A 27,328-nucleotide genomic window follows, 5' to 3' on the forward strand; every position below is an offset into this window, starting at 1 on the left:
CATCTTTAGAAATTTCATAAGACGCTTCGGTATGTACACTAGATCTAGAGGTAAGACAAGTAAAATACTGCGGGGCTACTGCTGGAAATACACAAATCTGATAATGAAATCGTATCTCTGAATACTCACTGCACTGTGTTCCATCCAGCCACTACTCTCATAGCCACATTGTCGTATTCACGTTGTAGTCCGGTGAAGCTACTTGAGTATGACAAAAGAATTTACGTTTAGTTAAGATGACCATCCGTTGTATCGTATTATGATGGTACACCAGTTGTAATAGTGTAGTGCATATTAATAGCGTTTCCGTTTAAGTTATTGAACAAAATAGACACAAATATCAGAGAAATTGTCACCAACATATTCCACCTCGTTACCGAAACCCGTCTGATGATTCGACGCATGTAGCGACATGCTGATTCTGAATTAAGTCACGTTTAAAGAGGAATCATCAAAGCAAAGCAAACAAAATCATAAAAAAGAAAACAAATACTAACTTTCTTGGTGCTTGATCAATAAGGGGCGACAAAGTTAACACAGGCACGTGTCATATTGGAAGACGTGGGGAAGGCGTGTTTGTTCAAAATGGCTCTGAGCACTATGGGATTTAACATCTATGGTCATCAGTCCCCTAGAACTTAGAACTACTTAAACATAACTAACCTAAGGACATCACACAACACCCAGCCATCACGAGGCAGAGAAAATCGCTGACCCCGCCGGGAATCGAACCCGGGAACCCGGTCGTGGGAAGCGAGAACGCTACCGCACGAACACGAGATGCGGGCGCGTTTTTGTCAACCAAGTTCCTTGTTACTGTCTGCCGGGTCGTATTTATTACTTTTTGACTGCGAGGCATCTCAACTGTTGGCAACAAATATTGACAGCGAAAGACACATCCCTGCGAAGCACCCAGTAACACAAAACATCTTCTGTGGGCCACCAGATTTATATTAATAACAATACATTTTGTGGATGTATACAGTCCATTGTTTGAGATAATGTTTGTTATGGCTTATCCACTATTTTCTCCTTATGAGCTTAACAAGCGGTACTTCAACGCCATCAGGCCACAATGATTTAGGTGATTGTTGAGTGCCTTAAATCTATTACAGAAAATGGCAAAATCAATCCTTTCAAAGGGCACAAAGATCATCCTTCCCCATTATCTTTCCTTTCTTTTAATCCCAATATGACTAATGAAGGTTAATGTCGCTGTAAGGTTAATTGGTCGCCAGACTTTCGAATTATCGGATTCACTGTTATTGACCATAATAGTAAATCGCACGAACTTTCTTTATCATCGCCAATTTGTCTTCCAGAATGTGGTTATTAATTTACTGCAAAATGATCGCACTTGAAACAATACAACTTGACTTACTCGACCTCCCTCAGTCCACATACGGCACAGGTCTCTCGAATTGCCCCCACTGCTTTCACTCTTTCAGTAAAAACAGAAGCAGAACACAATGTCAATAATATTAATGTTAGACTTCACTCTGTTTAAAGATTCGGATTTCTAATGCATAAATGACGCACCTCATAACGTGAAAGTGGAAAATGTTCAGGTTGTCATGGCATGAGCTATACTAAGAGACTTGTACAAAATACGACCTTAATAATAGCTTATAGCATCACGCCATACAAAATCACCAAGATGCATGCTGAAACCTATTATTATATAATACGTTACGTATTGTTGTACTTGACAATTCGAGCACAAAGAAGTCCACTGGAGATTTTGCGCCCTATGCCTCATCCACAGCTATCACTTGGGCGGATGCCGCTCTGTATTAAGCGGCTTTTGGCTGATGTTGCTGAAATTTGTCTTCCCATGACAGATATCTACAAGCCTTTCCACAAACATAATTCCGCAAAATTTTTCTATTGTTGTCTGATAAGAAAGTGAACGAAACTGTCTCTGACCTTCTGCCACATTTTGTTCTCATAGCAGAAAGACCGAATAAGGCTTAAAACAAGAAGGGAAAAGAGTGGGTTTGGTATCATAGTTTTGAGTTCGCACTGCTTGACATTGACTACTAGGCCAAAAATAGTTTATTTACAACAACAGCTCAAGTGGATTCAACACTTGTAGTACCACGTGCTGCATATAACATTATGAAAAAATCTTTATGGTAACACCTGTTAAATTCGGTGGTTCGTTGAACAGAGGCTAGATTGTAATGGCTAAGGTGTGGGTTTGATTCCCGCTGGGTATACCAGTTTTTAACAACGTCAAATATCCCCTCTTCACCTCCAGTAACTCCAGGTAAAGAACACAGGACTGTGCCATGTCTCTAAATCAACATCGAACACACCCATTCGCTACTGACTGGAACACAGTTGTATTAGTTTTGGCTACGAGAGGCGGAAGTCACCGCTTGTGTAAACTCTGTCTCTAGCAAGCTTCCTTACACTAGCAGTGCCATTTTAGTGCATGAACCAGTAGTCATATACGATCACAGGACCTTCATTTCTTATTTTAAGCGACCTTGAGAGATTGAAAATATTTTCACTGTACTGGGATTCTAGCTCCGATTCCAGTTTTTCTCTGTATTTGACCTCTTCAAAACTATTTTGTCTTATTATTTCGTTGCTTCCTCTGATTTAACGGTGTGATCCTAACTACTATTGAAAGAATAATTGATTCTTGACACCTCTTCATATGAAGTCGACATTGAAGACATGCGCGGGGTTGGAGACCCAGGCACCACAGATCTATTCGTTGCGTTACCTCTAGCTGAAGATGTACACGTTTTCCTTCTCATGAAGTCTATTTGTAGCTGTAAGACAATAGCTATAGGTGCCGGGATCGAATCCCTGTCAGGAAAAAATCACTTATGCCGTCGTGTCAGGTTTCAATATCACACTATTGGTGATCATTTTTAATATACATCATATAGGTTCTGAGTTTAACTCCCCATCGCTCACCACATCTATACTTCATAGAGTTTCACACTTGCGCATTGCACTTCATTACATACCTTTCGTGGTGATTTCTCAGTGGCGAAAAGAGCTTCATGGGTTTCCCGGTGCAGTGCTAAGCGTATCATCATTTATTTCAATGTTTGGATATTCAGCCTTGTAAACTGTTAATGATGAACACTTCGATATTTTACTCTCTAATGCTTAATTAAGTCTCGATCTGACAAGCTAGTTTTGTTTGATGAAGAGTGGGTTCTAATTCGGATCACAAACAACTCATCAAGTCATTTAATGGGCGTGATAGGTCTTATCGTAATGAAGTTGAATTTACAAGTGTTAGGCACTGACTTATCTCTAATAATGTGTTTTATAATATTTGTTGTATCATGGTATCAGCTTACATGTGGATTGACTTCCAAACTGAGCAGTGGTCTCTTGTGGTAACCATTGTGCATACTCAAACGACCTTATGTCGTGCTTAGAGGACTTGCGACACAGCTACATTATATTGGTTGCACTCAGTAGCGGCCTACTTTTTTTTCTGTCAAGTGTACATTGGCATTAAGGCTGAAGTGTAAGAGTACGACGGGGTGAATATCTCTTCTGAACGGCACGTTGTAAGGCATCCCAGATATGCTCAATAATAATCATATGTGGGGAGTCTGGTGGCCAGCGGAAGTGTTTAAAACCAGAAGAATGTCCCTGTAGCCACTCTGTAGCAATTCTGGACGTTTGGGATGTAGCAATGTCCGGCTGGAATTGCCAAACTCTGTCGGAATGCACAAAGGACATGAATGGATGCAGGCAATCAGACAGGGTACATAAGTACATATCACCGATCAGAGCCGCATCTAGACGTATTTGGGGTCCTATACACTCCACGCCGCAGACCGTCACAAAGCCATCATCAGCTTAAAAAATCCACTGCTGACATGCAGGGTCCGTGGATTCATAAGATTGTCTCCATACTCGTATACGTCCATCTCCCCGATACAATTTCGAACGAGACTCGTCCGACCAGGCATCAGTCATCAGTAATCCAATTTAGGTGTTGACGGGCTCACCCGAGGCGTAAAGCTTTGAGTCATGCAGTCATCAACTCTACGCTATTGGGCTTTTGGCTCCGAACTTTCCTATCGATGAAGTTTCGTTGAATGATTCGCACGCTGACACTTATTGATGGCCCAGCACTGAAATCTACAGTAATTTACGGAAGGGTTGCAGATCTGTCAAGTTGAACGGTTCTCTTCATTCGCCGTTGGACCCATTCTTGCAGTAACTTATTCCGGCCGAAGTGACGTCGGTGATTTGATGTTTTACTGGATTCCTGATTTACACGGTACACTCGTGAAGTGGTCGTACAGGAAAATCTCCATCGCTACCTCGGGGATGCTCTGCCCTATCTCCCGTGCGCCAACGATAACACCCCGTTCAAATTCACTTAAATCTTTATAACCTGCCATCGTAGCAGCAGTAACCGATCTATCACATGCGGCATACTCTTGTTGTCCTATATAATCGTTACCGACCGCATTGCGGTATTCTGCCTGTTAACGCATTTCTGGATTTCAATACACTTGCCTTTACCAGTTTCTTTGGCGCTTCACTGTTGAACTGCCACCAGGGCTAAGTTCGATAAGGTGACCTAGCAAGCAAAACGTACCACATGGCATAGGTGGACGTAAAGACTGACCAAGATGAGCATACATTTTAGTTCGTTATCCAGTAATGCAGAAGAATGTAAAATTCCGGTGGTATACCGTTTGTCTGTGCCCAATAAAGGTGGGCCTTTGACGAAGATTATGAAAGTGAGGATAGAGGTAAGTATGCCCAAATTTCGACTGAAGAATTCCAAGCTGAGCCTATAGTGAGTCGGGTTGCAGTGGTTTCACTTCACCTACGAAAGACTGGTGGTAGCAGAAAGCTGACAGGGATTCATTGAAGGTAGATATATAGAGGAAATGGAATCCTGATTAATGAGACAGCACTCAAAATAATATGACCAACTTTTCACCTACCAAGGTCAATTTCAGGAGTCACGCAATTGAATATTGCACAGATACAGTTGTACTAGCTGGAGGCAATGTTAGGATTTTTGCCCAAACAAAAGATATCCTTTCCGTATCCGACTTTGGAGCTGGGCCTACTACAGTCCATGGATTAATTCGCTGCCGCGCAAACGGGGCCCATCTCAGCTGCGCTGCTGATACAGCGTGTCACATGTCACAAAGGACTGTAGTCCTTCTGAGCGCCATACAGAGTCCCATAGTGGCCCTGTTTCTCTTATGTGTTGCTTTCATTCATAAGGCGAAAACCTAGTAGGCAAAAGAAACCATCAGTGACACAAATCCTAGTGGATTGGACACCAAAGACGTGAGAGGAGTCCTGCAGAATTCTTGGTATCTTGTGCTTAAGTAACAACGTAACATTAAAAGTAATGCGTATATAGGTGAGGCAAAACGCCTGAGAAATCATGAAATTATGCTTGTTATTATAAACACTTTATAAGACATTGCAATAGGTTATATTCTGAGTAAGAGGAACTCATTTAACTAAGGAACATGTAACAGAAATTAGAGATCGATCCGTGGACTGAGTAGTCCCAATGGGAAAACAATATAGCAGCGTCACGGAATAAGATAATTTTAGCTCGAAATTGCAGCAAGGGATTCCCGCCGTACCCATGAGTCAGGTGAGGGCTTGTTGATAGTAACTTTGAGCAACATGAAGTAGCAAAGTATGTTGCACTGATATGGCCGCAAGAGGTGCCAAAACGTCGTGCTTAGCGGGACTGCAAGTAACTCTTGCCACAAGCCGATATCGAAACCAACTCACTGGCGCTAACCTAATGCGCATCAGTACATAACTTGATGAGGCACACTCGCGAAAGCTATGCGCTGTGCTGACTATAAATAGAGGGCAGTCAGATAATAACAGTCCCCATCTGCTCCTTTTCCCTCGAACATATCCTTGTCCTCTACACCTCCCGGAGCCTTGATACCCCGCATCCCTTGGTTGCTCCTCACCTCTTCAACCCCCGCCCTACACTGCGCCTTCACCGTTGGATCCCCCTACCCTCCACATCTACACCCTTCATCTCTCTTGGCAAGGTGGCTTCCGACGACTCCCCCTCCCGGATGATGCCCTCTCTCCCTCCATTTATCCCTCCTATCAACTCTGATCCTCAGCTCCTCCTCCTTACCTCTGTCCTTTTGTCAATCTTGATCCCTCCACTTTTGTTGTGTACATAGTTCCGCGTAGTCAGCACGTACACAACTTTCCCACTAAAGCGCACCCTGCTACGCACAACAGTGCAGGCGCAGCGGTCGTCCATCTCCGCACTATGAGATGGCGCTGCCATAGAGACGGACCAAATTCTGTTTCCGCCGATCCTTGTATTAACATGTAACACAGCCAATGAGATCACGCAGTGATACATGAATGCGGGAGGTGTTATAACGAGTTTTACATTTGTGTACACCAGTCTGTGCCAGTCTGCATTTGTCGGCAACAGTCTGTATGAGTCTATATTCAAGTTTCAGTCTGCTCCCAATAAGATTACCATATTCCTGTACATAGCCTTGAAGATAAATGTATAGCCACTTTTGTCAAGTAACAGAGATATATGTGAGAATAAGATTAATGTACCAATACCAAAGGAACTTCAGATTGTGAATTGCAAATAGCATCCAGAACCAAGTTAAGTAATTTTTATGCTTGTTATTATTTTAATAAATGTGTGTGAAAATTAATCAAGTTCTGTTTAAAGTTGGTCACCGTCAATCTGCTACTCTAAGCGTTCAAGTGGCATTTCTATCGTCTGACCTAACGGCAGAAGATAAACACGCCACGATAAGACCACAAGACATATTGCTGACACTCGCCTACTTCGTTAGAGCGACAGGTCAAATAATCTGATGGTGTGTCTACTGAAGGTCTTACAGTACGCTCACCACAACCTTACATCCTGTTCTTTCTCCACCCCCCTACCTCCCTTCTCTCCCCCGAGTTCTTTTTGCTCTCTCCTCCACTGCTTTTCCCACAACTTCTCGCTTCCGCCCAGCCCCCGCTCCCCTTATTCAATGTCCCCTACGTCCGACAACTCCCCCCCCCCCCCCCTTTCTAGTGCTGTTTTAAGCGAGTGTTCAGTGTTGTTCGTCTCCTGTCAGTGTTGCGTACAGCACCATACTGTTTCTAGTTGTGTTTTTCATCTCATGCGAACAGATGCCAGACTGTCGTCATGTTATTTCTTTAACTGTGCTTGTGTACTTATTGGGTGTCTTCATCCACTTCATCAACGCCGTGTTTTTATATTTCAAATTCGACGACAATCCGCCAAGTTACAATTTTGTACAATGTCACCATTTTTTCGCTGTTTTTTCTTCTTTGTTTATATAGTCATTATGTTCTTTAAATTTACTGTATAGGTTGTAGAGCAATAAAGGAAAAAAATAACAGTGTCTTTAGTGTCACAGCTCTTTCTGACGCTGGTGCTGTGCTACATGGGCAGGTCGGAGCGGCACTGACACCATTTGACACCAGAGTCCCGCACGCAGCTGTCATGAAAGAGTTGGCTGTTGGGTTAGTTTGCCTCGCTGTGGCTGTGGTAACTGGGCTACGAGCAAGGGGGAAGTGTCCTCAGCAAGGCAGAGCGCCAAACCACCGATGAGAGGAATCCGATGTGAGCGGAACGACAAACATTTGCACCGCCTGAAGCAAAGGAGGCTGTGGCGTATCCCTCATGTTGTGAGCAGTCCTCTGTCCCTATCGACAGATGCCTCTGCAGCATTCCCGTACCTCTGACGGCTTCAGCCTGGAAACTGTTCTGCTCATGTTCTTGGAGATCATTTGCTGCCAATCAACAATGGAAATTATATGGATGGCAATGCGCCATGTCATTTGGCCATAATTGTTAGTTTCAAGGACATTCTGGGATATTCGGGAGAATGATACGATTTACAGTCGGGGGACACATTTTCAACTGTTCCCGTCGATATTTATCAACGCCTGCGGGCAGCTAAAGGTCTGGATTTCTTATGATTTCATTCTTCGAGAGCTACAAGATCACCAATGGTATGTGTGAAGATACCACCTTTATGTAGATATTCTTACCGGCCAATTATCGTCTTCATTGCGGATGCACTCACATTATCCGAAGTCTTGCGGGAATCTGTAGATTGACTGCCGCGAGTAATGAGTATGGTGGGGCAGGGGCACTACAGCAGTACTGTGTGGACAGCAAATTAGAAAGTGTGGATCTCGCGGGGAGCGTGCCAGAGATAATTCCCTGTAGTCGCACTATCGTCTGTATCCTCAGGGGCTCAGTCGGATAGAGCGTCTGCCCTGTGAGCAGGAGGCCATGGGTTCGACTCCCGGTCGGGGCACACATTTTTCAACTTACCCTGTTGATATTTATCAACGCCTATAAGCAGTTAAAGGTCTGGATTTCATTACAATTTATTTGCTTAAGAAGTCTTCGAGCCAATCACATACATGTGAAGCTATTCCTCAGGCCAGTACCAACGTTAACAGTTAAGTTGCGATTTTGTATTTTCTTATTTAAATGTCATTAGGCTCCATAAGTCGTTAATTCATCTTACCCTCACTATTAGCGCCACCACTTGGCGCTTCCCATCAACTTCTACTTTTACCTCACTCAACTGTGCGTCGTCCACGCCTCAGTATACATTTCACTGGCTACAGTATGTATTTGGGAGGCACATGTTATTTACTTCCCTTATCCTGACGGTTGTGGAGGTCAATGGCAGCATGGCATGACCACACACAAATGCAGGATGGTTTTTGATCGATACCCCTGAGATTTGCAGAAAGATGATAGAGGCTAGAACGATCGGGGTGGTTGTAGGAATCTGGAACATACTCTAATAACTAGTACTGGAATACTTTAGTAAACAACTTCTACCTAAATTTGTCCTGCTACTGCACTTCAGGAACATAACTAATAACAACTATCTTTCTTGAATACTAATGATTCATTAACAAACATTAACTAGATTATACCACAAGCAAGATAACCCAATTCTGGTGTTACGTGCGTAATAGATGCGCGAACTAGAGGCTACGAACCTAGTGAGCTGAAGGCTATTCTAATCTGAATTTGCTCACACCTGTAGCTGACTCGCTACGATCTGCCAGCCTCTGTCCGTGCCATACGGTGGCGCTTCAAGCACCAGCGAGTCCAGAGAGGCTGCAAGTGCTGGACCGCTATCGATTATTGCAACCTCTAGCGTGGTGTCTAACATTGACACCACACTGATTTAGTCGTTTTTTGTTCCTGCATTGTCGTTTTTTCATCGTTTCTGGATTTTTATCTTCAGCTCGCTATTGGGTTTTCGCTTAATCCGTCTTTTCATGGTTTTAATAGTGACTAATATGATTGGCACCATGGCTTACAATACTGACTAATGTGGCCTCTGCTGACTTTTTGAGGTATTTTTGCGTCCTTGCACCGTTAGTCTCTTCTACAACTTGATGGTTTAGATAGGATCAGGAATTTAAACTTTCATGTTGCAATTACTTTGACATGTTTGCAGTTAATCCGATGATACGCTAAAACCGAGTAACGCATTATTAATTAATAAATACTGGAATAGAGACGGTCTTTAATTTGAAAATGAATCCTCTTGCTTTTGCTGCACTTTATCACCTGAAAAGCGACCTGCACAGAGTTCCCATTGACACGTCTGTAGAATTATAGCAGGGAATTGTTCCATGGTGTCAAGATTTACTAGGTGTCCCAATTTTGTTTTGAAGATTTCGTAGCTCACGGCACAGACGAGTGCTGCATTGCTTCAAAATGTGAGACGACACGTGGAGCACACCTTTTAACCGACGTGAGTGCGCAGTAATTTGCCGTGTAACGCGATGAAGTAGTATTTCACATGTTGTTAAGGTAGACTTTGGGTGAAATTCGCGCTCAGCTATAGGTGGACGTAATAGAAAAGTTTACTTTTCAACGGCGTGTAGCCACACATTATCTGTGTCTTGCGAACATCGCGTTTACTGAAAATACACTCCTGGAAATTGAAATAAGAACACCGTGAATTCATTGTCCCAGGAAGGGGAAACTTTATTGACACATTCCTGGGGTCAGATACATCACATGATCACACTGACAGAGCCACAGGCACATAGACACAGGCAACAGAGCATGCACAATGTCGGCACTAGTACAGTGTATATCCACCTTTCGCAGCAATGCAGGCTGCTATTCTCCCATGGAGACGATCGTAGAGGTGCTGGATGTAGTCCTGTGGAACGGCTTGCCATGCCATTTCCACCTGGCGCCTCAGTTGGACCAGCGTTCGTGCTGGACGTGCAGACCGTGTGAGACGATGCTTCATCCAGTCCCAAACATGCTCAATGGGGGCCAGATCCGGAGATCTTGCTGGCCAGGGGAGTTGACTTACACCTTCTAGAGCACGTTTGGTAGCACGGGATACATGCGGACGTGCATTGTCCTGTTCGAACAGCAAGTTCCCTTGCCGGTCTAGGAATGGTAGAACGATGGGTTCGATGACGGTTTGGATGTACCGTGCACTATTCAGTGTCCCCTCGACGATCACCAGAGGTGTACGGCCAGTGTAGGAGATCGCTCCCCACACCATGACGCCGGGTGTTGGCCCTGTGTGCCTCGGTCGTATGGAGTCCTGATTGTGGCGCTCACCTGCACGGCGCCAAACACGCATACGACCATCATTGACACAAAGGTAGAAGCAACTCTCATCGCTGAAGACGAGACGTCTCCATTCGTCCCTCAATTCACGCCTGTCGCGACACCACTGGAGGCGGGCTGCACGATGTTGGGGCGTGAGCGGAAGACGGGCTAACGGTGTGCGGGACAGTAGCCCAGCTTCATGGAGACGGTTGCGAATGGTCCTCGCCGATACCCCAGGAGCAACAGTGTCCCTAATTTGCTGGGAAGTGGCGGTGCGGTCCCCTACGGCACTGCGTAGGATCCTACGGTCTTGGCGTGCATCCGTGCGTCGTGCGGTCCGGTCCCAGGTTGACGGGCACGTGCACCTTCCGCCTATCACTGGCGACAACATCGATGTACTGTGGAGACCTCACGCCCCACGTGTTGAGCAATTCGGCTGTACGTCCACCCGGCCTCCCGCATGCCCACTATACGCCCTCGCTCCAAGTCCGTCAACTGCACATACGGTTCACGTCCACGCTGTCGCGGCATGCTACCAGTGTTAAAGACTGCGATGGAGCTAAGTATGCTACGGCAAACTGGCTGACACTGACGGCGGCGGTGCATAAATGCTGCGCAGCTAGCGCCATTCGACGGCCAACACTGCGGTTCCTGGTGTGTCCGCTGTGCCGTGCGTGTGATCATTGCTTGTACAGCCCTTTCGCAGTGTCCGGAGCAAGTGTGATGGGTCTGACACACCGGTGTCAATGTGTTCTTTTTTCCATTTCAATGAGTGTATTTGGCTTCTACGACTATTGTCCATAGGTTTTTTTGTAAATACTAATAGATATTTATTACTTGCACTTCATCTGCTTGACTATTGCGTATTTTCAAAAGTACACTGATGTACCTTCCTTTGTACTTTGTTTTTAAAATAATCTGTCGTTTCTTCTACTTACTTCTTTTGCAATGTTTCAAATGGGCAAATGTGACTGTCCTCCCGCAACTTGTATTGTTTTCGTAACGGCTATGTAAACCACTGGGCTGATCATTCTGATGTTGATCCTAGGTAGGAGCACATGCTAAAGACAGGAACGTGTTTTATTTTTAGACTTGAGCATATCTTCTCTTAATTCTGACCATTGCTTCCTCGCAATGTAATTTTACATAAGTAACCTTTGTACGTGATGAAAGTTGTCCTCTTGGTTAATGCTTTACGTCACACTTAATATTCTACGTATTATTTGAGAGGGTTTCTCAAAATTTAGTTTTGATGAAGGCATCCTCAGATGTGTCGAATCCTAGATCAAAGTAACAAACAGCTTTTTGCAAACCTGTTAGCTGAGTAATTCCTATGTTGATACTAACATATGGTTATTGAGAAACAGTCATGTTTAAACACTCACTTTCACTCCTGTCAGATTTCGATAGTAATCATTCTTCACTCTACGTACAAATTTCGCACTTAGTCGCCTTTTTTGCACCCCTCAGCTTGGCGCCCCAGCGGCTGCTAGAGTTACTTGGGCCATAAACCGTCCTGTCGACCAACTATATCTTTCCTGACGCCTTCAAAAATGGGCTCAAGCGTTTCTATTGTCATACAGTGGTAGTCACTGAATTTATCTGTACAATTTCGTAAAGGCTTGCGTGTTTCAAAAAACTTTCAAGCAGACATATCTTCGTTACACTGATGTACCCATGCCTTTTTTTTAAGTCTCTTATTAACGAGATCGCTCTTCTCCTGCAGAAAGCAACCTAAAACGACCACGGGGCACGTAATCGTTCTACGTCGGGTCGGAAGCAAAACGGATCCAATGTAAGAGCTCCCGATGGATGAGGTAGGGCGACATCGTGTCACGTAAACGGCCTGCATCGAACTGGATCGGACCCGGAGAAATAAAGGGCCAGTTCAGATGTAGCATTACCAGTAGGAGATATTTGTGTAACTTAGCCTCCTGCGTTGGTAAGTGTAGAATTAGTTTAGGGCTAAGAATAATTCTCACAATTCATTACACTATCCTTTTTCGTAAGACTTCATGCAGCGGAACTCTAACGTTTGACGAGATGGGGGCATAACTGGAAATAGTATTTGTACCAGAAACGTGGTGACAGACTTTTACAAAGTCAGTACTGCCTCTCAGGATAAAACCAGCCTTCTTAGGAAGTGTACATTGCCAGTGATGATCCGTGTGTCAAGTTAAATACTTTTTATGATGGTCAAGATCTGTTGAATAATTTTTCGTCTTACTTTTCTGTTTTAAAGCGATCAAGAAACTGTCTAGAGATATAATTTAATTTTCTCACACAGTAAAAGTACCTGACTTGTTACATCCAAACGTAACTCTCGTAAAGAACTATTAAAAAAGAGCAAAGCTGTTAAGAATTAATAGCGAAAGATATACGTCTGAGAGGCTGCGATAGAGTATATATTTTTCAGAGTATTTCTTTATTTCTTTAGAAGTATTTAGCACACCTCAAAAGTTTTAAACAGTTCCGCTATTTCCTTTGTTTACTTTACAACCTCTGTTAAGATTCTCAAGTCAGATTCGAGATGCACTGCTAATGTTTAGAGCGACTGAGCAAGGAATTCTTTAATGTCCTTTGTTAACAGTATGTTTTGGGAGACAAAGGTGTTAATGTGAGTCCTTCTGTAATATCTTCTGTACTCCACTTAATTTGAAGTTCGTTCCTTAGCAAGTGTCTAACACGTCTTCGTATGAAATACAGGCACAAAGTAGAGTACAGATTATTGCTGACAGCTTTATATTACAGTTAGCTACATTTGCTTCTGTTACATATTACATAGCACTCAGCTTTAAATTTCTCCATACCCACAATTATTTTCTTAGGAAACGGACTTTTCTATTTTATTGCTCCCAAATACTATTGGGATCTGTAGCTTCTCTATGTCTCCCTAAGTTATCTTTGATAGATTCAGTAGTGAAAGAATGGTTAAGTTTTCTCTATTTTAAAGATAACGATTCTTCTTACGGCCAGATGTTCGTGTCCTAGCGACGCTCTTCTTTTGCAACAACTTACAGGTAAACGTAAGTACTTCGAAACTTCCATATGCTTAGCAATGTGTGATTAATTAGAAGCATAGTAGTTCACATTGAATTTTACGAGAGGTATGTAAATTATGAGAAAAATAATTATCTTTTTAAAGTTTTGTTGACGCTTCTTTAAATATAGTTAAGAAATTAATTTCGAGATTACCTCAGGGGAGCGTTGTAGGAACGCTGCCATTTACGATTTATATTAAGGACCTAGTGGAAACGTTGAAGGCTCCGTGAAGCCGTTCGCGAAAGACGCTGCTCTCCATACGAAGGTCGCGGCGCTATAATCCTGTTAGCGAAACACGCACTCTGAAGGACGACGGCACAAGCCCCCATGAGACAATTCAGATGTAGGTTTTCGACGATTTCTCAAAATCTCAGATGTAGATGTAGAAGAACAGAAACAAATGGGAATGTGAAGTTTCACAGACACATAGCCCTTCAGACCATGTTAAGGACGACTTAGAAGTCTGTTAAGGATTGGATTGGATTGTTTGGGGGAAGAGACCAGACAGCGAGGTCATCGGTCTCATCGGATTAGGGAAGGATGGGGAAGGAAGTCGGCCATGCCCTTTCGAAGGAATCATCCCAGCATTTGCCTGGAGCGATTTAGAGAAATCACGGAAAACCTAAATCAAGATGGCCGGATGCGGGATTGAACCGTCGTCCTCCCGAATGCGAGTCCAGTGTGCTACCACTGCACCTCCTCGCTCGGTGATCTGTTAAGTGGAATTCGCATCGCACGTAGCACAGAAATGGCTTATAAATGTACAAAGTGTAACTGAAGTTGATAAATGGTAGCACAAGCAAAAATAACGGGTTGCTTGACATAAAGTGGAGTAAGAAGTAAAGGAATTTTCCTAAGTTTGAAGTAGGGTTACACATGGTGGCTGAGGACTGGAAGGTAGCTGAATTATAATAGACGGGGACGGGCAAGGAACATCTTCAATAGAAGAGCTCAACTGATATCAGAAACCGATGTGCAAATGAAGAAGACGTTGTTGAAAGTGTGTGTCTGGAGTGCAACATTCTGTGGCAATGAAACGTGGATCGCCGGAAACGTGGAGGGGAAACTGGAAGGACTGGAAATGTGGTGCTATTGAAGGATGCTAAAAATTGAGTGGAAAGGTGCAATACGAAATGAAGTGGCACTAAAAAAATTTGATGAAAGATGTCAATGAAAGGCGCTTACTAGAAGAAGGAATGGGCTGGCTAGACGTCGGTTACGGCATCCAGAAATAGTTAACTTCGCGTGGTAAGGAACAGTAGAATGCCCGCATCTCGTGGTCGTGCGGTAGCGTTCTCGCTTCCCACGCCCGGGTTCCCGGGTTCGATTCCCGGCGGGGTCAGGGATTTTCTCTGCCTCGTGATGGCTGGGTGTTGTGTGATGTCCTTAGGTTAGTTACGTTTACGTAGTTCTAAGTTCTAGGGGACTGGTGACCATAGATGTTAAGTCCCTTAGTGCTCAGCGCCATTTTAACAGTAGAATAAAAAGCAGTGAAGGGAGATAAAGACTGGAATGTGTAAAGCGTTATAAAAGATGCTGAGTTTGGCAGCCAAGCAGAGACGAAAAGATGAACACAGAATACGAAAGGATAAAGGAAGTCTGAATAACTGAAAGCCTGAATGAAAATAAAATAAAAAAAGTCCTGTGCATCGAAGGATTGGGTGTAAGCAGCAGATGCGTTATTGTTGTTGAGCGGTTTTGTAGGACTGCGTTCCTGCTCTACAACTCAATCTCCATCCCAATCGTCATGGATTCCAAAAACATCGGTCATGTGAAATGCAACTTGCGCTACTCTAATATGACATCCTGAAAGCCTTGGATCAAGACAGTCCCATAAACTTGGCAGGTGGATGGAACACATTGTTAATGTCAGACCTCCTTAAAAGTCTCCCAGTATTACAGGATCTGCCGTTAGCATTTTGCCATTACTCGGCTCTTTTAAGGATGTGCGGCCCGTAGGAGTCTGGCACGTACAAAATTTCGTATCATTATGGGATAGCGTGTATAGGCCGATCGATTCCCACAGTTCTGGACAGCTGGGTGGAACACCACCGTGTCACGAGGCTATAACTCTATGAAAAATAAGCGGCCGTGGAACATTGTTTAAACAAGTGTCAGAGAACGAAACATGCGACCAAATTTTGGAACAGTTTTTAAAGGGAGATAAATGAAATCAAGTTGGCAGACAGTTTGGTTAATACAGACGAGGGTTTGCTTCTTATCAGGACGTGGAACACTGTAGAACGCTTGTTCCTATGGCCAGCCCGAGAGTTTGTCGATAATTTTTAAGTACGATGTATCATTTTCGCCGTTATTCTACTAGGAGAAGCGCCATAAGGCAAGTCTCGAACACACCACGTGTGCCGGGCGACTGGTCGTCTGTGGTATGGGAGCCTACATAGGACAACGTTTTCCAGCGTTGACGTTGGCGTCGGTTTTCAGTGATACGGAGCATCAGCAGCATCTCTCCTCAAAGTAGTAGACAAATGGATCGCCGACATATCGAGTCATGAGAATGGCAAGGTCCCGGGTTGGTGTCTCGGTCCCATACACAGTTTTAATCTACCAGTATGTTTCATGTCAGTGCACGCTCCACTGCAGAGCGAAGAATTAATTTTGGAAACAACCCCCAGGCTGCGGTTAAGAGATGCCTCCGCAATATCCTTTCTTCCACGCGTGCTAGTCCAATAAGTTTCGCACAGGGACCTCTCTGAAATTGGGAAATTACGTGGGCTGTGAGGACTGGTTGTGTGTTGTGTTCGTGCTTGGGTAGCTCAGGTGGTAGAGCACTTGCCCGCGAAAGGCAACGGTCGCGAATTCGAGTCTTGACAGTTTTAATCTGCGGGGAAGTTTAATATCGAATCATATAGGTTTTACGATCAGGCAACACATATGAGAATTATTACGCGGAGAAAGTCCATAGTGTCACACACGCAGTCGCACTTCCTTACAGTGTTTGACTCGGTAGTACACATTCGCTTATTATCCGAAAGTACGATCGTATGCGGCATTTAGTGAGAGTTGTGACTGCTCTGAGGAAGGAAGCAGTATTTATCTAGCGTAGAAAATCATTAACAGATGTAGAATGAACTTAAAAGGCGCTCCAGGGAAGCGTGCTGAGACCATTCCTTTTCATTTATTAATGCCGTTGCACACAATAGTAATAGTAACCTCCGACTTTTCGCTGATTTATTGTCTCAAATTAGCTGCACAAATATACTGCCAGAGGTTGATAAGGATTCAAAGTGTTGATAAATTGTCTACATCTATTCTGTGTTCAGAAAATTACTGTACAATTATGCAGCACTTATAACATTACAATATCAATGAGTTATAAATGAAATCAGTCAAATAATACAAGTACCAGGGTGTAACAATTTGCAGAGATATGGGAAACGCTACAAATTATTCTAATTACGAACATCTATCTTTGCAGTAGGGAATAACGTACGGTATCATTCCGTCTCCCACCGACGACCTTATACAGTATGTTACCTACAAGTTGGCACGTAGGGGAGGGGAGGAGACATGAGCGGAGCGTAGACAGCACACGCCGGCCTTCACATTGACTGCCATGGTGTGAGAGTGGCGTAAAACACTGCCCGCCACAGTGTAAATCTGTGGGTAATTCTTCATCGTAATCAGATATCACGCACGGAGCAAAACGTTGCTTAAATTTAGTTCGTAATCAAAAATTGAATCGTCCTATATATTAAGGTGCTTAATAGAGTTACTAACTGCAACAGTTAATTATGCTTACCTCCAAGAACGGAAAGAGAAAGTAAGAGTGTAAAGTGCAACAGCAACAATACATAATAGACAATGTACAGAAAGGAAAGCAGCGGCCGGCTCCTTTGATTTGTATAAATTCAAGCGTTTCGCTAGGCGCCATATTGAAATCGGTAAATGTAAAACGACAGATGCTTACTGCTACGGCTCGAAATGGGCATTCTTACGAAACGGAAGTAATCCAACCAACCAAATGAAACTTCCTGGCAGATTAAAACTGTGTGCCGGACCGAGACTAGAACTCGCGACCTTTTCCTTTGGCGGGCAAGTGCTCTACCATCTGAGCTACCCAAGCACCGCTTACGCCCCCTTCTAACAGTTGTACTTCTGCCATTATCTCGTCTCCTTCCTTCCAAACTACACAGAAGCTCTCCTGCGAACCACTTTCCCGCGAAAGGCAAAGGTCTCTAGTCGGTCCGGCACAGAGTTTTACTCTGCCAGGAAGTTTCATATCAGCGCACACTCCGCTGCAGAGTGAAAATCTTATTCTGCCACCAAATGAAAACTTGTACGAAAGGAAGCGTAAATGAAACAAGCTGTAGTAAATCTTTAGTTAACAACTTACCATAAAATTTTTAAATTTGTCATCGTTCACAAGTTACGACATGCCACGCTTTCAGCTTCAGATAACGATGAAACTATTTTGTATTGTAAATATAGGCTTTTTCGTTGCAGAAATTTAATTTAATTTTTTAGTATTGTTTTCTTTTCTGTGACTTGGAGCTGATAAATCAATTGTACCTTCTCCGAAACAACTGTTACGGAACACTCCAGAGCGGTTTCAGTATTTGTATCAGTGCTTGAATTTTCAGTCATGTTTCCAACCTGAAAGTAGCACTTTGTTATTATTTACATGCATACCTGGATGAACAATCATTAATAAAGATTGACAGCCGTGTGAAATTAATTCGAAATAAATTGGACAGCACCGATAGCCGAAGGGTTTCAGTCGGTTTTCGGCCGTGGTCATGTGCGGACCGGCTTTGGGCGTTGGGTGGCGCCTCGCTAACGGAGTTGTTTACCTCTGCGTCATGGCATTTGTGCTGTGCAGCTTACATCAGTATTGTACCCCATGGCGCCTTCTTTTGCCCGAGAGACATTTCTAATAACGTTCCAAGCCGGATATGCAAGACCGCGCGCTTATGAAGTCGAACAATTCATCAGTGAAGAGCTCCACCTGCACCCACAAAAATTGAGAGGTATTCACATATTTATCACCGGCAGTATCTTCTACATTAAAATGACAATGGAGGAAGCATGTGCCGAAGAAGTTCGACGACATGCTGACTTACTAAAGCTTAAGCATTTGGAAGGTGATGGTGCATCGTGCTGGTTTCGGCCTTCGAACAATTCGGGTGTTTGCGCTACCTTTCGAAGCGCCACAATACGTGGTAATCGAAGCCTTCTGACCCTACGGTAATGTTGTGGACCACATCGTGGGAAATTGGTAGTCGTTAGTAACATAACACTTGTTAAATAGTCAAGATCGAACTGTCCAAACACACATCACTGTATCTGCAGATCGGTGGTGTGCTAGCCATCGCCATGCATGATGACCAGCCGCCGACATGTGCAAAATGTGGACAAAAGGGCTTTTGATACAGATCCCGCCCAGTGACGTAGCTCCTAAAGCCACTGTCACTTCTTTACCAGACACTTACATCTCGGCTGTGTGCAACCCAGATGTGTCACTTCAGGAAGCGCCTTTTCAATCGCCGGCATGATGGTCCGGCTGAGACCTGAGGGACCCTCTCCTCTAACGACGGCGAGGTCATCGACTCTCCAGAGCTCAATGATCGGCCCATCCATTGCGATGCATATCGAAGTGTGTGTGGTGCCTACCTCTGCTTTCCTTCAGATGGGCATGGCTTTGGATGACAAACGTTCACATTCTGACATGGGACAGCACCTCCAAAAGAAGTGGTCTCCCCGAAAATGGAAGAAGCGAAGTCGAACGCCCTCTGACAACATTACAGGCATTACAGGCAGTGGACTGGATACCAGACAGGAGTGCCCATGCCCATTGTCCGTTCTACCACGCCTGCAGTCCCACCTGACAACAATCGATGCCATGGATGGAGGTTCCCTGGATCTTCAAGTGGCTGCGTCATCACCTGTAGCCATCGATGGTGCTACAATTCCCTGCCACTAGTTCCGATCTTTCGGGATGACAATGTTGATGATAGAGCATATCAGGATGATAAACCAACCATCGAGGATTTCCTCACAGTAGCGTGTGACCCAGTTTCCACCCAGTAATGACAGCTACAGTGGCTGTGCTGGATGATTCACGCCAGCTGTACATCTATGCATCTGTGCCAAAAGGGGGAAACCATCCACAAAACTACACTCCTGGAAATGGAAAAAAGAACACATTGACACCGGTGTGTCAGACCCACCATACTTGCTCCGGACACTGCGAGAGGGCTGTACAAGCAATGATCACACGCACGACACAGCGGACACACCAGGAACCGCGGTGTTGGCCGTCGAATGGCGCTAGCTGCTCAGCAATTGTGCACCGCCGCCATCAGTGTCAGCCAGTTTGCCGTGGCATACGGAGCTCCATCGCAGTCTTTAACACTGGTACCATGCCGTGACAGCGTGGACGTGAACCGTGTGTGAAGTTGATGGACTTTGAGCGAGGGCGTATAGTGGGCATGCGGGAGGCCGGGAGGACGTACCGCCAAATTGCTCAACACGTGGGGCGTGAGGTCACAGTACATCGATGTTGTCGCCAGTGGTCGGCGGAAGGTGCACGTGCCCGTCGACCTGGGACCGGACCGCAGCGACGCACGGATGCACGCCAAGACCGTAGGATCCTACGCAGTACCGTAGGGGACCGCACCGCCACTTCCCAGCAAATTAGGGACACTGTTGCTCCTGGGGTATCGGCGAGGACCATTCGCAACCGTCTCCATGAAGCTGGGGTACTGTCCCGCACACCGTTAGGCCGTCTTCCGCTCACGCCCCAACATCGTGCAGCCCGCCTCCATTGGTGTCGCGACAGGCGTGAATGGAGGGACGAATAGAGACATGTCGTCTTCAGCGATGAGAGTCGCTCCTGGCTTGGTGCCAATGATGGTCGTATGCGCGTTTGGCGCCGTGCAGGTGAGCGCCACAATCAGGACTGCATACGACCGAGGCACACAGGGTCAACGCCCGGCATCATGGTGTGGGGAGCGATCTCCTACACTGGCCATATACCTCTGGTGATCGTCGAGGGGACACTGAATAGTGCACGGTACATCCAAACCGTCATCGAACCCATCATTCTACCATTCCTAGACCTTCAAGGGAACTTGCTGTTCCAACAGGACAATGCACGTCCGCATGTATCCCGTGCCACCCAACCTGCTCTAGAAGGTGTAAGTCAACTACCCTTGCCAGCAAGATCTCCGGATCTGTCCCCCATTGAGCATGTTTGGGACTGCATGAAGCGTCGTCTCACGCGGTCTGCACGTCCAGCACGAACGCTGGTCCAACTGAGGCGCCAGGTGGAAATGGCATGGCAAGCCGTTCCACAGGACTACATCCAGCATCTCTACGATCGTCTCCATGGGAGAATAGCAGCCTGCATTGCTGCGAAAGGTGGATATACACTGTACTAGTGCCGACATTGTGCATGCTCTGTTGCCTGTGTCTATGTGCCTGTGGTTCTGTCAGTGTGATCATGTGATGTATCTGACCCCAGGAATGTGTCAATAAAGTTTCCACTTCCTGGGACAATCAATTCACGGTGTTCTTATTTCAATTTCCAGGAGTGTATTGCATAGCGCTGAAGAATCTGGCCACCATCTTGGATCCATGTAAACTGGCAATGTCCATTTACGCTGGTGATGTCGACGTTATTCTTATATGAGCAGCAGAAGAATAATCGACTAATTCCTTCAAATCAACATGATGAAAACAAATAAATCTAACATTAATGCCCCCAGCCCTTGGCCAACGAAGTGATCGCCACTGATATCTATGCCCCCACCAGCGACGCAGCCCATATCTCCCATGTGTCTGACAACAGTAGCTGAGAGGCCATCTTCCTCTGTGCAGGGCTCCCCACTGAAGATGTAGTGTACCTTCCTAATGACAGGGGTATGACTCTCACGCTGTTCTGTGTCCACATCCTATGTATAATGTATATGCTCTGTCTGGCTACAGTCGTTGTCATGAATGACACCCTCTTTGCTGACAAAGTATCGCCGCCTTTTGATGGTCCCTTTGATAATCCGGCCCTCCACACAAGGGCCTTCTGAGCAACTACCACCACACTCCTCATATGTGGCCCTCTCTGTTATCATCGACCGACCTCAACTTATCGACACTTGGACGATGGTTCATGGCACCCACGCAGTTATCACATACTATATGGCACACTCATCCCGTCATGTCAACTGTATATTCCTCACATATTCCCTTGATGGCGACAATCGACATGCTGAGGTTTGGCCTTTGGCTTTCTCTGACCATAAGCCCTATATCTTCAGTGTCGCTCTCACCTGCCATCAGGTGTGGCACATTCATGGCCTCTGGAAATTAAATGTTCCACAGCTGACTGTCCCTGACTGCTGAAGGTACATAGAGAATGCATAGGTCCTGCACTGTCGACGTCACACCGTGTAGACATCCATCGTATGCTGGTGGCTATCCTTTGCAAAACCAGCTATAAGTAAAGGTAATGATGGGGTATGGAAAAGATGTCAAGGCTTGGTATATATGCAGCATGGACTTTTATTACACCATCCTACATGACTGCATTTCGATGGAATCCTCTCCTGTCCATCAGGTGACAATAAATCGTGCTAAAGCACGTTATCACTTCACTCATATGGCAACGCTTGGTCGTACACCTAATGAAACGCCATTGATGTACCCCTTCCTCACAGAACTCCGAAGTCGTCATTGAACTCTCATACACAACCTCACTTTTGCGGGAGGATGATGATGTACTACCCAATATGCAATTGGTTACGCTTTCCACTCACATTTCACACAGTCGTATGCTGCCTTCCCATATCACCCGACCTTAACTGAGAATGTAGCGGCCTCACCATCGACACAGTGCCATAGGACGTGACCATTGATGGAGTCCGGGACATTATCAGAGGTGAAGCTGGCAATAAGTCCCTACATCCTACAGCCTCCTCCTGGAATATTGCACATATTTTAGCTATCTGTTGGTACCGTTTTGGACATCGATCTGTCGTGAACTCATGTCCTCAACAACGATCCAAGCCACCTTCCTCGAAGGGGTCATCATCTCAGTCCCTAAGCCACATGGAAGATCACAGATCTATGATTACCAGCCAATCGCAGGCTGCAGTGGCCCAGTGGTTCTATGCGCTTCAGTCTGGAACCGTGCGACCGCTACGTCGCAAGTTGGAATCCTGCCTCGGGCATGGATGTGCGTGATGTCCTTTGGTAAGTTAAGTTTAAGTAGTTCTAAGTTCTAGGGGACTGATGACCTCAGATGTTAAGTCCCATAGTGCTCAGAGCCATTTGAACCCATTTTTTGAACCAGCCCATCACTCTACTCAACAGCAACATGAAAATGTCTTCCATTTCTTGGCATGGCGACTCAAGAAGGCAGCAAGATACGTCACGTCCTTTGATCAGATTTCACCAGGTGGTGACAACAATATTCACACGGCCCTTAATCGGTTTTCCGGCCCACATACTAGTAGTGGTAATGCGTCTTTTGAGTGGCACGACTTGAAGAATACTCTTTAATGGTCGCTTCACCGCGCTTCTAGCGATCGAGTGCTCTGTCAGACAGGGTTGTCTACTTTTCACGATACTATATGTTTTGGCGTTATAACCCCTAATCCAGGGGGTCGGATGGGGCCGACATTGCATGAACACCACTTCGTTTGTATGACCTATGTTGACGATCGTGTCCTCTACCTAAGCAGTGAAGATAATGCCCATGTGGCTCTGATATGGGTGAAGATATATGGAGAGGAATCCGGAAGTTCTCTTTAGGTTTCAAAATGGCAGGTTCTGCTCATTTGTGAGGGCCTGCCTGAGAGATATCATCTGTGGCCACCAGCGTCCGCTATGTGGGCATTGATTTTATGAATGATCATCGCTCGGTGGCAACAAACAGCAGACGTCTCCTCCAAACGATCAGGGCTGGCCTCGTGGACCACTGGCTTAGATCACTCGACATCGTATACCGTACGAAATACGTGAGTGTCTGCCACACCTCGAACATCCTCCATGCGGCACAAGTGTTCCCGCTCTCGATTACCCTCGCCCATCATATGATGATAGCCATGAGATCCTTTGTCTGTACCAGGATGTTATAAAGTTCAGTATTCCTGCCACCGGAGCCTAGTGGGGTTGACTTATTCCACAGACAACACAAAGTTGCGTCACATTTTGTTAGCTCCGAACTAAGAGTCTAGCACCATTGCCCGATTAACCTCACTGGACTGCTTTTACATGAATATGTGCCGGTCACCATGTGAGTCTCAGTCATGTTTTCAGACAGTCCATCCCCATCCTGTTACATTCAGCATTTCTTTCTGGAATTAGGTTACATCCTCTATTACTTACCACTCCTATGAATACTCTGTATAAAGACTGTACACAACGCATTACAGATACATGTCCCCCAATTCCATCAAACTCGTTTCACCAGATCATATGGCGTCATGTGTCCAAAATGGCGCATGAATGCTTTCTTGACACCAAAGTCCAGATTGTCTGCTATATCACTATCAATGGCAAACGGGTCAACCGGTTTCGTTTGCACCGCGTCCGCCTCGCTGACACAGACGCCCGCCGATTCTTATGTGGCCCCCTTGTCTGTTGTCTGGAGGCTCGCGCTTTCCTTACCCGACAGGCACCTGCTCAGATCACTTTCCAGACACTTTTATTCACGGTTGTGATTCATTACCGTGCAACGAAAACTAACACTGTGTATTGGATATGCGGCTATACGGTCTGCTACCGTTTTGACCCCGACTAGAAATCGGAACTGGGTTATTTGACGTGTCTTAGTAATCGACACTGTGCACTTTTTCCATGCCAGATACAAGCAGTTCCTTACAGATCACCTACGGAGCGCTTTTTATGACCCACCTTCCAGCAGGAATGACCAAGAGATGAGATGCTGATGCTTATTTTGCCGGCATGACCGTCTGAACTGCGAACGGAATATCCTTCAAAATTTCGAGAAGACATTTGGATGTACCGCCATCCGAAGGTGTGAATGACTCCAGGAATTCTGGTACACAAAATAAAATGAAAAACTGAAATAAAATAATGAATTACAAATATGAAATAACTCTATAAAACAGCCCCTACAAAATTACATTAATTTTCATCGCTCCTCTGTGCGCTCTCTATCGCTACTCTCTTCCTTTCCTACCACGTTTTAGTAGTAGTTTAGTTGCTTATAGATGGAAATAGATAGGCGCCGACCCCTGAAGAAGTGAGATTTTTTTTTCATAGGACACAAGTGGCGTTGGTAAGTATATCTTTTTTTGTAACAAAAAATGTGGTTAAAACGACCGATCGCTATAAGAGGGAAATCTGAGTTCAAATTCTAGTCCGTCCCACCAGCCCAGATATTTGTATGTCACCAGCAGGTACTATATGTATATCTAACATAGCTGATGCCAACATATTTGCGGCCAAAGAATTTATTTCGAATTAACATAGGTAATACTTTAAATGAAGACAGTAGGCTACATTAAATGCTTTGAATTAGGCCCAGGCCCATAGATTAAGACTAACATATTATATAAAATGAATTATCTTGCTTAAAAATGACAACTGATTAGTGTCACAATGAAACTTTTGTCCCGCCTTGTCTTAAATATGAGATGTGCTTCAGGTTTTCCATTATGTTACAGTTGTTGCGGAATGTCTTGATCTTAATCATTTTCTTCCAGCAGTAAGTACAACAATAAATCGCCATCACTCATTTGAGAAACTTGATTCTACTTACACAAAATGCTCACAACTGAGCTGCAGGCTATTTGCAAGTCAATTCGACAGGCAGCGAGCCCAAATAAAATACTTTAACTTCTATTTTCTCCGTACCTTAGTGATGCGTGGCTTCTCTTTAAACTACAAAAGTACAGTTCGTAAAATCGGTGTGTTAGCTAAATTTAGTATACAGCAACGCATCACCTGAAATGTAAAAAACATAAAGAAGCCAGCAACTGTATCATTTTATGCTGCAAAGTACTAGGATATTTAAGTATCACAGTAAGTACGACCAAACTGCTACTTCATCATCAGGCTGTGATAAAATAAGAAAGAAATCAGTTTTGTGTGCTAGTTGGTTTACATGAGACTCAAATGAGTTATATCACATTGTACTATAGTGAAGAAAAAATGCAAATGTGAAAAAATAGTTTTAATTTTTAAAATAAAAATGAGAACCTCTACCCACCAACATCTAACCTCAGGAGTTAATGAAACTTTGCTTCATTTACGTAGAGTCTCTTTTACTTTCTAATGCCCTTTTATTCTTTGGAACAAGAAAATAAGAAAACAAAATTTTCTTGTGTATTTCCATCAGTCGCTTTGTGAGAGCCGATTGTTTCTTTCCTGTATGTTCTTTGCTCTTACTGCTGCTCATGATCTATTTCTAACTTCAAGAGCACGTCAAATAACTTTTTACTTCGGCGTAATCCCAGCAACTAAAACCCACAACTAATAAAATAAATAAAACTTTTCCATTTAACTTCAGCTTCAGACGCAGCTGCAGCTACTTATTCAGTTTCAATATGGTTGCCTTCGTGCCACCACAATAAATTTTGGCGCATGAACTGCAACCTAGTTTCCGGTCTATATAAGCGATACTCTGTGGTAGCACAGCAACCTAGTTTCCGGTCTATATAAGCGATACTCTGTGGTAGCACAGCAATCAACAACACACATCACTGTCAACGTGGCCGTGGTGGCCGTGGTGGCCGAGCGGTTCTGTGCGCTACAGTCTTGAACCGGGCGACCGCTACGGTCGCAGGTTCGAATCCTGCCTCGAGCATGATGTTTGTGATGTTCTTAGGTTATTTAGGTTTAAGTAGTTCTAACAAGGGAACCTCCCCATCGCACCCCCCTCAGATTTAGTTAGCAGTTGGCACTGTGGATAGGCCTTGAAACACTGAATACGGATCAATCGAGAAAACAAGAAGAAGTTGTGTGGAACTATGAAAAAAATAAGCAAAATATACAAACTGAGTAGTCGATGTGCAGGATAGGCAACATCGTGGTCAACATCAGATCAGGAGCGACGTGGACCAGCGGTTAGCGTCAGCACTTGCGGAAGGAGAGGTCCTGGGTTCAAGTCTTCCAACGAGTGAAAATTTTAATTTCTTTATTTTCGCAAACTTATGATCTGTCCGTTCCGTCATTGACGCCTCTGTTCACTGTAATAAGTTTAGTGTCTGTGTTTTGCGACCGCACTGCAAAACCGTGCGATTAGTAGACGATAGGACGTGCCTCTCCAATGGGAACCGAAAACATTTGATCGCAAAGTCATAGGTCAACCGATTCCTCCATAGGAAAACCCGTCAGATAAATTCTATACGACACTGGTGCTTCACATGACAGGAATATGTTGTCGACCCACCTAACTTGTACACTTGGCGAATGGGTAAAAAGATTCTTCTACCTTGCTCGATTTAGGTTTTCTTGTGGATGTGAAAATCACTCCCAAAAAAGTGATGAAAACATAGGAGTTTGTCACATAAACTGCAACAAATGAACACAACAGTTTCACAGTCGCACAATTTTCCCTGTGCTCTATCAAAACATATATTTTTAAAGGTTTCAAATTTTTCTGTGTGTAGACCGTCAAATCCTGCATATGTCCAAGCAAATCTGAAAAAAAAGTCCTGGAATTTTGGAGAGTGAAGTTGATTATGTGTGAGTGCCCGA

The 27,328-nt window shown here is 44.6% G+C and overlaps 1 protein-coding gene across 2 annotated transcripts in view; it reads right to left on the bottom strand.

Moving 5' to 3' along the window:
- Positions 1–27,328, bottom strand: part of LOC126267042 (beta-3 adrenergic receptor-like) — a 310,268-nt gene that overhangs the window by 29,693 nt on the left and 253,247 nt on the right. The window lies entirely within an intron of this gene.

This window comes from Schistocerca gregaria, chromosome 4 (assembly GCF_023897955.1).
Source record: "Schistocerca gregaria isolate iqSchGreg1 chromosome 4, iqSchGreg1.2, whole genome shotgun sequence".
NCBI lineage: Eukaryota > Metazoa > Arthropoda > Insecta > Orthoptera > Acrididae > Schistocerca > Schistocerca gregaria.